Consider the following 10,836-nt stretch of genomic DNA (forward strand, 5'->3'; position numbering starts at 1 on the left):
GACTGCATCGGGAAACAAGAACAATATGTCAGGATAGAATTACTCAAAAGGAAGAAAATAAAAAAGTGCATCGTGCAAATTTACAAGGCATTGTGAACATCTGAAACTTGAAAAGAAATATTTGAGTTTCAAATCAAAATCTGCTCTTTATTATGTGTGTGAAATATTCAAGGAAGAAATAATTTTATTTTTAAGGCTATTTGACTCTGGTTTTATTTTTTCGTGATTTACCATTCAGAAAAAGGATCACGTGTATAATATTTGTTTAAGCTTTCAACAACAGACTTAAGGTGTTTCCACCCTCACAATTTTATAGGTTCAAAGTACAAAAACTGCATTTATTTTCATTTAATATACTTTAAACTTTCCAATTATTGCAAAAAATGTATAGGTCACCATATTATTTAAGATGCGAAACATAAATGAACAGAAGTGTATGTAAACATAAAAATCGCACATTTTTTGTGAACAGTATTGTGAAAAAATATGAAAAAACTGGTTAAAATGCATAATTCTGATGATGAATGTTCCTAATTAATTCCTACTTAAAAGATACTTTTGAATTGCGAAAATTGGGGAAACTATTTTACAATAAAGCAAATGCCTGAATGAAGAGACCTTAGAAGGAGTTATTGCCCTTGTAAACATTTTTTAAAGATTGAATGATTTCAATTCAAATCGGACAATTTTTGTTTAAGTTCATACTTGATAAAAATTGCTAATAGTCTGCAGGTTCAGATGACTTAAATATAAGACAATTTTAATAAATTTAGGGCCAATGATAGAAAAGTTGTAAAATTCCTGTCAGAGTTATGCATTTTGAATCACTAAAAGTTGTTTCATATTGAAGATCAAGGTCACTGACAGAAAAAATCCTTTCCCACGCTATGAATTAGTAAATAAAAATCAGTGGAGGCTCTTACTTGAAATATAGATTACTTATGATTGGAGGTTGTGTCATGACCCTGATCAAAGGTCTTGCTGGCAAATCTAGGTCACTGACAGAGAAAAAAATGTTTAAGCATAACTTTATAATTAAAATTCACTGGAGGATCATACTGAGAAGCATAAGAAACATAGAAGAAAGTTTCACATAAGAAAGTGCAGTGACCTTGACCCAAAGTCGGTACTTCCTGTCCACAGCTCTAACGGAAGACCTACTTGTTGCTTTGCAACGAGCTCGGCTCTAGTTTCTTTTCTCTTTTACTAATTTTTTTTTTACAAATCTGATATTATAAATAATGACAATGTTCCCTAGAATGATTCATTATTTGATTCTTTATTAATCTGGTTAGAAAAATGCACATTATTGAAAATATAAGAAGTTAAAATATTTCTCCATTACCTGATTACGAGGTGTTTGTTAAATATCTCGTAAATATCGCATATGATATCATGACAAAATAAAAGTATATTCGGAGGGGATTATATTATTTCAAATTATAATTTGTCTTTTTAATTTTCTTCTCTATATTCCTGACAAAGGGTTGAATTGAAAATTCAAGCTATGATTTATCTATAATATAGTACATTTTTCATGCAACTGTAATTATTGGCAAACGTTTTAAAGGTTGTTCGGAGGAAGGTGATGACTTTGTTTTGTTTTTTGAGATTTAACAATAAAGCTTTCACAAGCAATTAAGCATTTGAAATAATCAACAGATTAAATGGTGGAAGGGGGGAGGTCTTGAATCAAATATTTTCTAAGAGCAACATACATTCAACGTACATGTAAAGTTAATTGAATTTAAGTACCATTAAAGCATAGACGCATACCTTCTACATGTATGTCTAAGCAAAAATTCTAAATGGGAAAAATTATTTTCACAATTTGAAGTTTCTTGCAAAGCAACAAAAATAGAAATGGGTTCAAATTCGACCAGTTTTTTTACTCCCAACATCCACGGCTGTCTTTTTTTACGGGTTTGGTAGCAAGCCCCCCCCCCCCATAAAAACAGCGCCAGTTCTCTGGATCTATATTTCCTATGAATAATGATATTTTCTCTTAATATAAAATTGCTTAGTTCGGTATACAATAGCCGTGTTTCGAGTTCATCCGGAACAACGTTTTTATTCGTTGTTTAGTCACGCCATGTCAAAAATGTTCAGCAGGTAAACTTCCGGTTTTACAGCGTCTCATAACTAGGGTAGGTTGGTGTAATTTTGACCACCTGGTAAATTTCGACCGTTCATAAATACTTAATATATTTTGTTTTGGCGCAAAATTGTGCATGGACATTTATAATTTAATTTTGTTTATATTCTCGCTTCTCAATGGTTGATTTCCCAAAAGGAACGCAAAACATTTTGTATAATCTGGTTTGGTATGGGGACACACCCCCTAAACAACCAGCTTTATCATTTTATCCATGCAAACCCCTCTTTTCCAGTCCTCAGAATCCGTGGAAAATTCAAGATTTAATAACTGTATCTTTAACTTCAAACACTTACTCGATCTTACCTCATGTAAACACACATCATGGCTGGTAGATCTATGTATCAGTTATTACCTCCCCTCGCTTCACATCACTTCTATTACTAGAGTTGTATTATTGCGCTGTAAATTTGCGGACTATAAAGCGTAAACTGACCCAAACCAGATTATACTCGATAATTTGGCCAAGAATTAGAGTCATTCCTTAAATATTATGCAGAAAGAAAACGTATTTTTATTATGTTGTGTCTAAAATAATCTTATTTCTATGAGCGTTATTAAGATCGTTATTGGAAAATCAAAGAATAGGCTTTATCACCGAAAAAATTACAGACAAGTATATTTTTGCCTCCACTGCGAAATATCACCTCAGAAAAATCCTGCATGGAAAGACAATCAATGGATATCCTTGACGTGAGATTTATGGTAAAAAATGACACCCATCAAGCGACGAACCCCGTTTTCAATTAGATCCGACACTAATTTAGTGTTTCGGTGGTATGATAACAGGCCAAATAATAAATAAATATTCTAAATAACTAATTATAATTAGTAATATAAGTCCGCCATCATCAGGAATCCACTTATATATGTAAATCAAATATTGTTTATTTATTCTATTTGATTTATTGTATACCGGTAAGTTTTTTTCAATCGTAGAACCGGTCAGAGAATTTCCCAAGGTCATGCTTTGTTAATTTATATTATAAACATAGATGGAAGTTGTTTGCAGAAATATGCAGGAATGTTACAATCAGGGATTTAATCACTGTTACATGTAATCTACCAATGGGAGTCAGTTTTCTTAATTGCCATTGTTTTATAAATCGCTTTATTTCATTTAATTTTGGGGGGTAATTCAATTCAATCATTTCATCTAAATTAATAGAAAACTTTACACCAAGAAGATCAAAAGTAGAATTATTCCAGTCTAACTTCCATCTCGAGTGATGAAAGACTTCTTTAGAGAATTTTTTTACCACCGATCCACAGCATTTTTGTTGTTGTAAAATTAATTTTCAGTCCAGATACAATTCCAAAATAATCAAGCTCTCTTAATATACCATCCATAGACTGTGGTGATCCATCAGATATAATTGAAGTATCATCAGCATATTGTGAAAGTTTATATTCTTCCCCATTAATTAAATTCCTTTTATGTCTTTATTATTTCGAATGAGAATCCAAAGAACTTCAGCATATAGTAGAAAGAGATATGGTGAAATTGGGTCCCCCTGTCTACATCCCCTTTGTGGCAACAAGTAATCAGAGGAAATTCCATTCTGTATGACACATGATTTGATTCCATTATAAAATGTTTGTATCCAATTTTTAATGGATTCCCCAAAATTAAAAAAATCTAATGTTTGGTATATAAACTTCCATGATATAGTACCAAAAGCTTTTTCAAAGTCAATTAACATTAATAAGCCTGGAATCTGTTTTTGTTCTGTGTAATTCATTAAATCATAAACTAGTCTAATATTTTCACCTATGAATCTTCCCTTCAAAAAGCCAGTTTGGTCCTTATTTATTAATTTATTCAACACAGTTTTTAATCGTTTAGCAATACAGCCTGAGGCTATTTTATAAATCACATTCAATTAACTGATTGGGCACCAGTTCTTTAAGAATTGTTTTTGTTTTCCTGGTTTTGGTAGGCAAGTTATTAAACCTAATTTATTTGGTTCAGTAAAGTGTGATAATTCATACGAGTTGTTTATTGCTCTTGTAATGAAAGCACCTAAATCCTGCCCAAAAATTTTGAAAAATTCACAGGTGAATCCATCAGGTCCAGGGCTTTTCTCGTTTTTCATAATTTTCAAATAATTCAAAACTTCAGAATTAGTCAAAGGGCCTTCAAGACTTTCTGATTCTTTTTTGTTTAATTTCGGCACATCATACATCTTTTATTTTTCATGGATATTTCCTGATTCTACATTCTCTTTACTTTTATATAGATTTTCATAGAACAGCTTAACTTCATTCAAAATATCAAATTGGTCAGTAATTATAGTTCTATCTTCCTTTTCAATTTTAGGTATAACTTTACTCTGATAGTTTCTAGACTCAAGGTTGGTAAAATATTTTGAAGGTTTTTCTCCCTCTTCTATCCATTTCACTTTTGCTCTAATACATTGGCCTTTAAATTTTACTTTTCTAATATTCTCTAATTCTTCATGTTTTTTTTTTCTAATTCTTCAGCATGTTCTTGCAACAAATTCTGTTCCAGTATAAAGATTTCTTTTTCTAGTTGCAATTCTTTTTAAGTTATTTTCTTTTTCTTAAAAGTTGAGTAAGAAATTGATTTTCCTCTTATTTCCATCAATAATGTATCTAGAAATAATTGATCACTTAGCATAAATTGAATTTTATCATTTTCAATGGAGACAATATTATTAAAATTGTAGATAAGACAGGCGTATTGTAATTTTATATTTTTAATTTTTTCTTTTATCAAATTTACATATTCTTTATTTGCTAATAAAGAGTTATTTAATTTCCAAAACCCTCTTCCTTTCAAAAATTCATTTGTTTTAACACCCATTACAACTGGACAGTGATCTGAACGATAACTATTTTCAAATTTTACATATGGGGCCAAATTTAGTAACGATTCTGATATTAGGAAATAATCAAGTATTGCCTGTTTTATTGGATTTTTCTTTCTCCAAGTGAATCTTTTTAAATTTGGATTGTTTTCACGAAAAATATCTTTTAAATTTAGTATCTCTATCATCTTTAATACTTCCATTCTTGATTTAGGGTTATTTAGGTTTTTGTAGTTCATTGAATCCAAATCCTTATCTAAAATTAAATTAAAATCACCACCTATAATCATATATTGTGATGAGTAATGTTCTTGTATCATATTTAAAATCTTTGTATAGAAGGCTGGAGTATCCTGAATTGTTCCATATATATTCACTAACAAAAAATGAAGATTTTCTATTACTACATCTAGAATAAGATAATTGCCATTGTCATCTTTATATTCATTAATCAATGTCAAGTCACAGTAATTATTGATAAGTGTAGCAACTCCCCGTGAGTTTGATTTGTATGAACTAAAAAAAGCCTTATATCCCCATAATGCCTTTATCATGCTTTCATCTTTTGTGACAAAGTGTGTGTCTTGAAGGAAATAAACATTTAATTTTTTTTCCTTTAAAATTTTAAAGACATCTCTCCTTTTATTCATGTCCCCTAAACCTTGACAATTTAATGTAAGTATTTTTAGGAAATTCTCACATGGATAGTCATCCATTCCACAGCAAATGCATAAAAAAGTTTACTGTTCCCCAACAGCAAGAAAAAAGAGTTGATAAAAAAAGTAAAAATCTATATACACTACAGAAAAGTAGTTTTTAAGCTCAGACACACCTGCTGTCATTTTGAAAATGTGCAAAACTAGACCCAAAAACCCTAACTTTAAGTTTATATTTGAAATGCAAATGTTAAAAATATAGAAAATTAATTTCAGTTGAGAGGAACTCTATATACTCAATTTCTTTCCTATTCAGTTCCTTTTTACTAATTACAATTTGTTTTAGTTACCATATTTGTTTTTTTCTTTCTATTAAAAAAATATATCTGAAATGTAATTACAACAAAAATTTATCCATGGTAAAATGTCGCACTTTGCACTGTTTTAAAATTGAAATTATGCACACAGACTCCTCTCTGAGTTGAGTGATAGAATAGGAATTGATCAAAAACTTACAAGTTTACACGATCCATGCTGTACGATATCTTTACCGGAAATTGACTCTTTGAAAAAACACAAAAATAGTGACGTATACACTTGCAAATTCCAGAAAGTTTCAAAACCTAAACATAATTTATAATTTATCCAGATATCATGTGCAGCATAAATATAATCATATCGAAAACCACTAAACCACTAGAATAGATATTTTAGTTTATGCCGAATTACAGTAATAGTCAAATTCGATGAAAGTACACAAAAACTAACTAATCTAAAACGGTATTTACTGTAAGTTTGTATTTTTAGCTAGTGACCTTTCATAATTTACATTTTGAAGCGTCAGACGGGAACCGGCATATTTCTCGCCGCACTCATTCCAACCTCTGTGATGTGCGTGAAGCGTCTAGGACCGATCTTACTACCACACCACCGCGAAACGACCACTAGTGCGTTATTTATGTCATTATCAGCCAGTGTCTTTAGTAGCATTCTCCCGGCTCCGTGCTCGCCGTCATCTTCCGATCCCTTGTGTATCATGCCGTTGTTACTGGTGAAACGAAACGCATAACACCCATTCTCAATATAAGGGCTCAAATAATGTCGCCTCATTTTCATTTAAAAGAAATACCACTGATGTAATTTTTAAATCAACATTATAAATAGTCATATAACAATGAATAAGAATTCATATAATTATCGACCTGAAAGTGTATTTAAGGAGTTCCAAATTCAAATATAGTAGCCTATTTGAAATGTACGTTACTGTCGCCGAGGCAAATATTATTCTGAATCCCCTCTGTGTATTATATAGTTTTGATTCTCAAGTAAAAATTTTCTGATAAGTTAAACCTTGTATCATATATATTTCTTTTTATAACAATAAATACATTTTCTTTGTGATAATAAATAATTTACATTGTGCAATGTCCCTGTCGCTTAATTCTATTTCAACCACATTACAAGCAAACACAAAGATTATACACCTGATAGTTTTGTTCTCCTTTATTTATTGATGGGCTAAATTTGAAATTTCAAAGGATTAATTACTCCTACTTAGATAATGTAACATGAAATTGAACAACTTGAGCAACTTTTATAAATATGTTTACGGAATGAAAGACATTTTCAATCGTAGAGATAAGAAAGAAATGTACGTTACCTATATTCTTCCATTAAGAATACATATTAAGTAGAAAATATGAGACGACTCTGAATAAGCAACCCCTTGTATCCTGTAAACTGGCAAAGACGTTTTGCTTAACACAATTAAAAATTATTTTTTTTATGAAAAGTGATCATTTGAAATGTACGTGACTGAAATGTACGTTACCATGAAATTCGAACTAAGTGAATCTCGAACGAATTTTCATGTATTCTAATACTGTCACACACTCGAATGTGTACACAAAGGAAAGTTTCAAAGGTTGGAGGTCGGCTAAATCCCAAAATTAATGAAAAGAAACGTCTCTACTGAGGAAAAAAATATATTAAGGTCAATTATTATGTAATATAATTTTGATACCTGGTATATATTTCTGAATACGAAACCTGTATGATGCATTTCTTATGATATGCAGGTTCAAATAGTATCAATATATTGCGTGTCTAACGTATGCTCGTGGAAGAGAATTGATTTTTATATTTGAAATGTACGTTACGTATGGTAACGTACATTTCATGTACTTCTAACTGACATTTTTTTAAATTTAGTCAATGAATTGCGTTTACACGAGCGAAACAAAATTATTGTTACAATTCATTTGACAACTGGCCACATAAATCCATCTAAATGCACCCCCAATCCTCGTTAATGTTTTAAACTGTTACCACATGCTAGAAAATTTATTTCTAAGTGTCTTAAATTCATCTTTGGCAACCTTTTTGCAGTTGTTTACTTTTCATATGCGACTTTTCGTCAATATTAATTGATTTGTTGATAATTTAAAAAAAAGTATGCTTAGGCTTATAATTGGTAAAAAAAAAAAAAAGAAAGAAACAAAACAAATAAACCCAGAACACAAGACGGTCACGTACATTTCAAATACTGAATACTCAGTTTGAATCATTGCATTTTGGGTTATATTTTTCCAGATCTGCTGAAAAGCACGTATGTTTGTGTTTTGAAAAACGATGTTGCAACATACTAAATGAAATTGTTAACAAGACTGTCGATGAATATATTCGGTAAGTTTCAATGACCAAACACGAACATTTGTTAGATCATAGCAAAATACATCTGACTCATATTTTTTTGTCTGTACCCTTGCACACAGTTAGAAGTAACTAGGCTACGACCGGTGTCAATTTCAGCGAAACAGCACAAAAGAATGGTAATGAACTGAGGTGGAGGGGACTCCCCAATAATATGTGAAATGAACGTTACCGAAGTGACGTGACAGTCATGTAGTTGATGACAATATCCTCGTTTGTTACATTATGATTTCTTATATTACTGCCTTACAACGCTTCATTGATATGATTTTTATGTCAATAATTGCTTTTTTCAATATTTTCTTATTACTTATTGACATATTATTACAAGCTTGAAATGTACGTTACCTACTCATATTCTGAGGCAATCGTGTCTTAATAGTGGTGATTGTTATATATAACACAATGTGATTACATAGAGAATCTTTTTTGGAATAAACTGAAACAAAACGATGAATTTTTAATTGAATTTTAGATGACTTTTAAGCTTTTTATTAAACAGAAATATATCTTGAAATGTACGTTACATTTACATAGTTTTCTAAATCGACATGGATATATGTTAAAAAAGACAGTAACTACCAAATAGAATTTTACTACATGTACATGTTAGGTTCCAGTATCTATTAAAAATGAGAAGTTTCCAAACTGATCGCTCTTAACAAAACAGAGAGAAGAATTTAAAGCATATATTTAAAAAATGTTTTTATACATCTGGATCAAAAAGTAACCTTTGTTTTTTGAAAGGAAAAATCAAACGCACGTTCGTATGCCGCGAAAATATGTTGCTGACAGAGTTGGTAGGATGTGCTGGTGTTAAGATGAGATATTCCAATTGTGATTTTAATGACTAAATTTTTTTTGACATATTTTTTTTAGACATTGAAGAAAGAGTAACGTACATTTCAAGCTACATTTCTGAATAAAATCACCCTCTACTTTATCGTCTTGTCATTCTTTCAAATGTAATAATTTGATGAAAAAAAACCCGGAAATAAAATCTTAAGATACTATCTTTCACAGGTAATTGATAGAAAAATTGTTATCTTGAACTTCATTTTTTAAAAAATCAGAGAGGCATTTGTGCCCTTATATTGAGAATGGGTGATAAATGTTATGACCTGCACTGGTACTGTTACCTGTCCGCATAACTTCAACAAGCGATCGTCTCACCTGTTTATAGGAATCTACTGGCGTTGCGTGGGCAGCAAACCGGTTTCCATTGTCTTCTGATGTCTTCCCCGTACTGATCGTGATCTTTACCTCTTCTCCACAGATGATCTCATCGGCCATTGGTCTGCTACCAATATTTTCCCTATACACCGTTTTGCTCTGCGTGAAAATGAGCTTCTGACCTTTTAGCACAGTTTCTATGTTACGGTCCGCATATTTCTTTTGGACATCATATAAATGCTTCCTTTTTTCACGGACTTCTTCAGGTTGGTGTTGAGACACTCTTATTGGGGACTTCTTATCCTTGAGAATTTTAATGTGTCTCATCACAATGTCCTTATGTAATTTATTTACAAACTGGACACAGACTGGCCGAGGATATTTCCTATGTTTGTCGTATTCCCCCATTCGGAACACTTTATATATCTGTAGGCTATCAACAGTCTCTGCCGGTATCTCCATCTCTACTGCAAACACGTTACTAATGATCTTGACAAGGTTTTCAGGATTTTTTTATTTCGGGCGCCTTTTCGTCTACTCCACTCACAATGTTATTGTCTTCTATTGCTCTAGATCTTAGCTCTAGAATCTGTTCACTTTGAGTCTTTACACAATACTCCAGTCGAACTATGTAATCTTTCATTCGGCTAAGTTCTCTTTCCATCTTCTTCTGTTTTTCCTGCAGTTCAGTGGTTATATATATCGTATCGTTCGCCTGTTCTTGTACGTTTTCTAATCTCTCCTGAATGCCATGTTTTCCTCTAATGTCCTTGGTGACTTCGTCTAGATGGCGACCTTGTCCATCAATCCTTAGTAGAAGGTTTGCAAGAGTATTTTGTATATTAGTTATACTGTGCATGACATCTCTCATCTGAAAATTTTCACATTCCTTTGAAATTTCTTCATCACTAGTACTGGTGTTAATGGTATTAGTGTCCATATCATCGAGCGCCCTCTTTTTAGACTGGGTCAATTGACTAATTGAGTTAATGTTTTAACATTTAACGAAAAAACTGCCTAAAAATACAAAGAAGCAAGATTTATGAGGGACTATTTCTTGTGGTGTAAGGATGTTTAGCAGATAATTCTGCAAATCTGCACATTTATTAAATTTGATATCTTCGGATTGTAGCCTCACATATTTTTACTCAGAGAATATTTTCCGTTACGATATTGCTAGGAATATTTAATAAAGGACTTATTATATATTTCTAGAACAAGTTTTACACCTTCCTTCAACAAACTTTGCTAAAGAAAGATATGTCAAATAAGTCAAGATAAAATTTATACCATTTTTTGCCCGTAAATC

The 10,836-nt window shown here is 31.4% G+C and overlaps 1 pseudogene; it reads right to left on the bottom strand.

Annotated features, from left to right (window-relative positions):
- Positions 1–6,482: 6,482 nt before the first annotated feature.
- Positions 6,483–10,423, bottom strand: LOC134273367 (uncharacterized; annotated as a pseudogene).
- Positions 10,424–10,836: the final 413 nt, after the last annotated feature.

Source organism: Saccostrea cucullata, unplaced genomic scaffold (genome assembly GCF_032062105.1).
Source record: "Saccostrea cucullata isolate Sc308-1 unplaced genomic scaffold, CSIRO_AGI_Scuc_v1 ctg13554, whole genome shotgun sequence".
In the NCBI taxonomy this organism is placed as follows: Eukaryota; Metazoa; Mollusca; class Bivalvia; order Ostreida; family Ostreidae; genus Saccostrea; species Saccostrea cuccullata.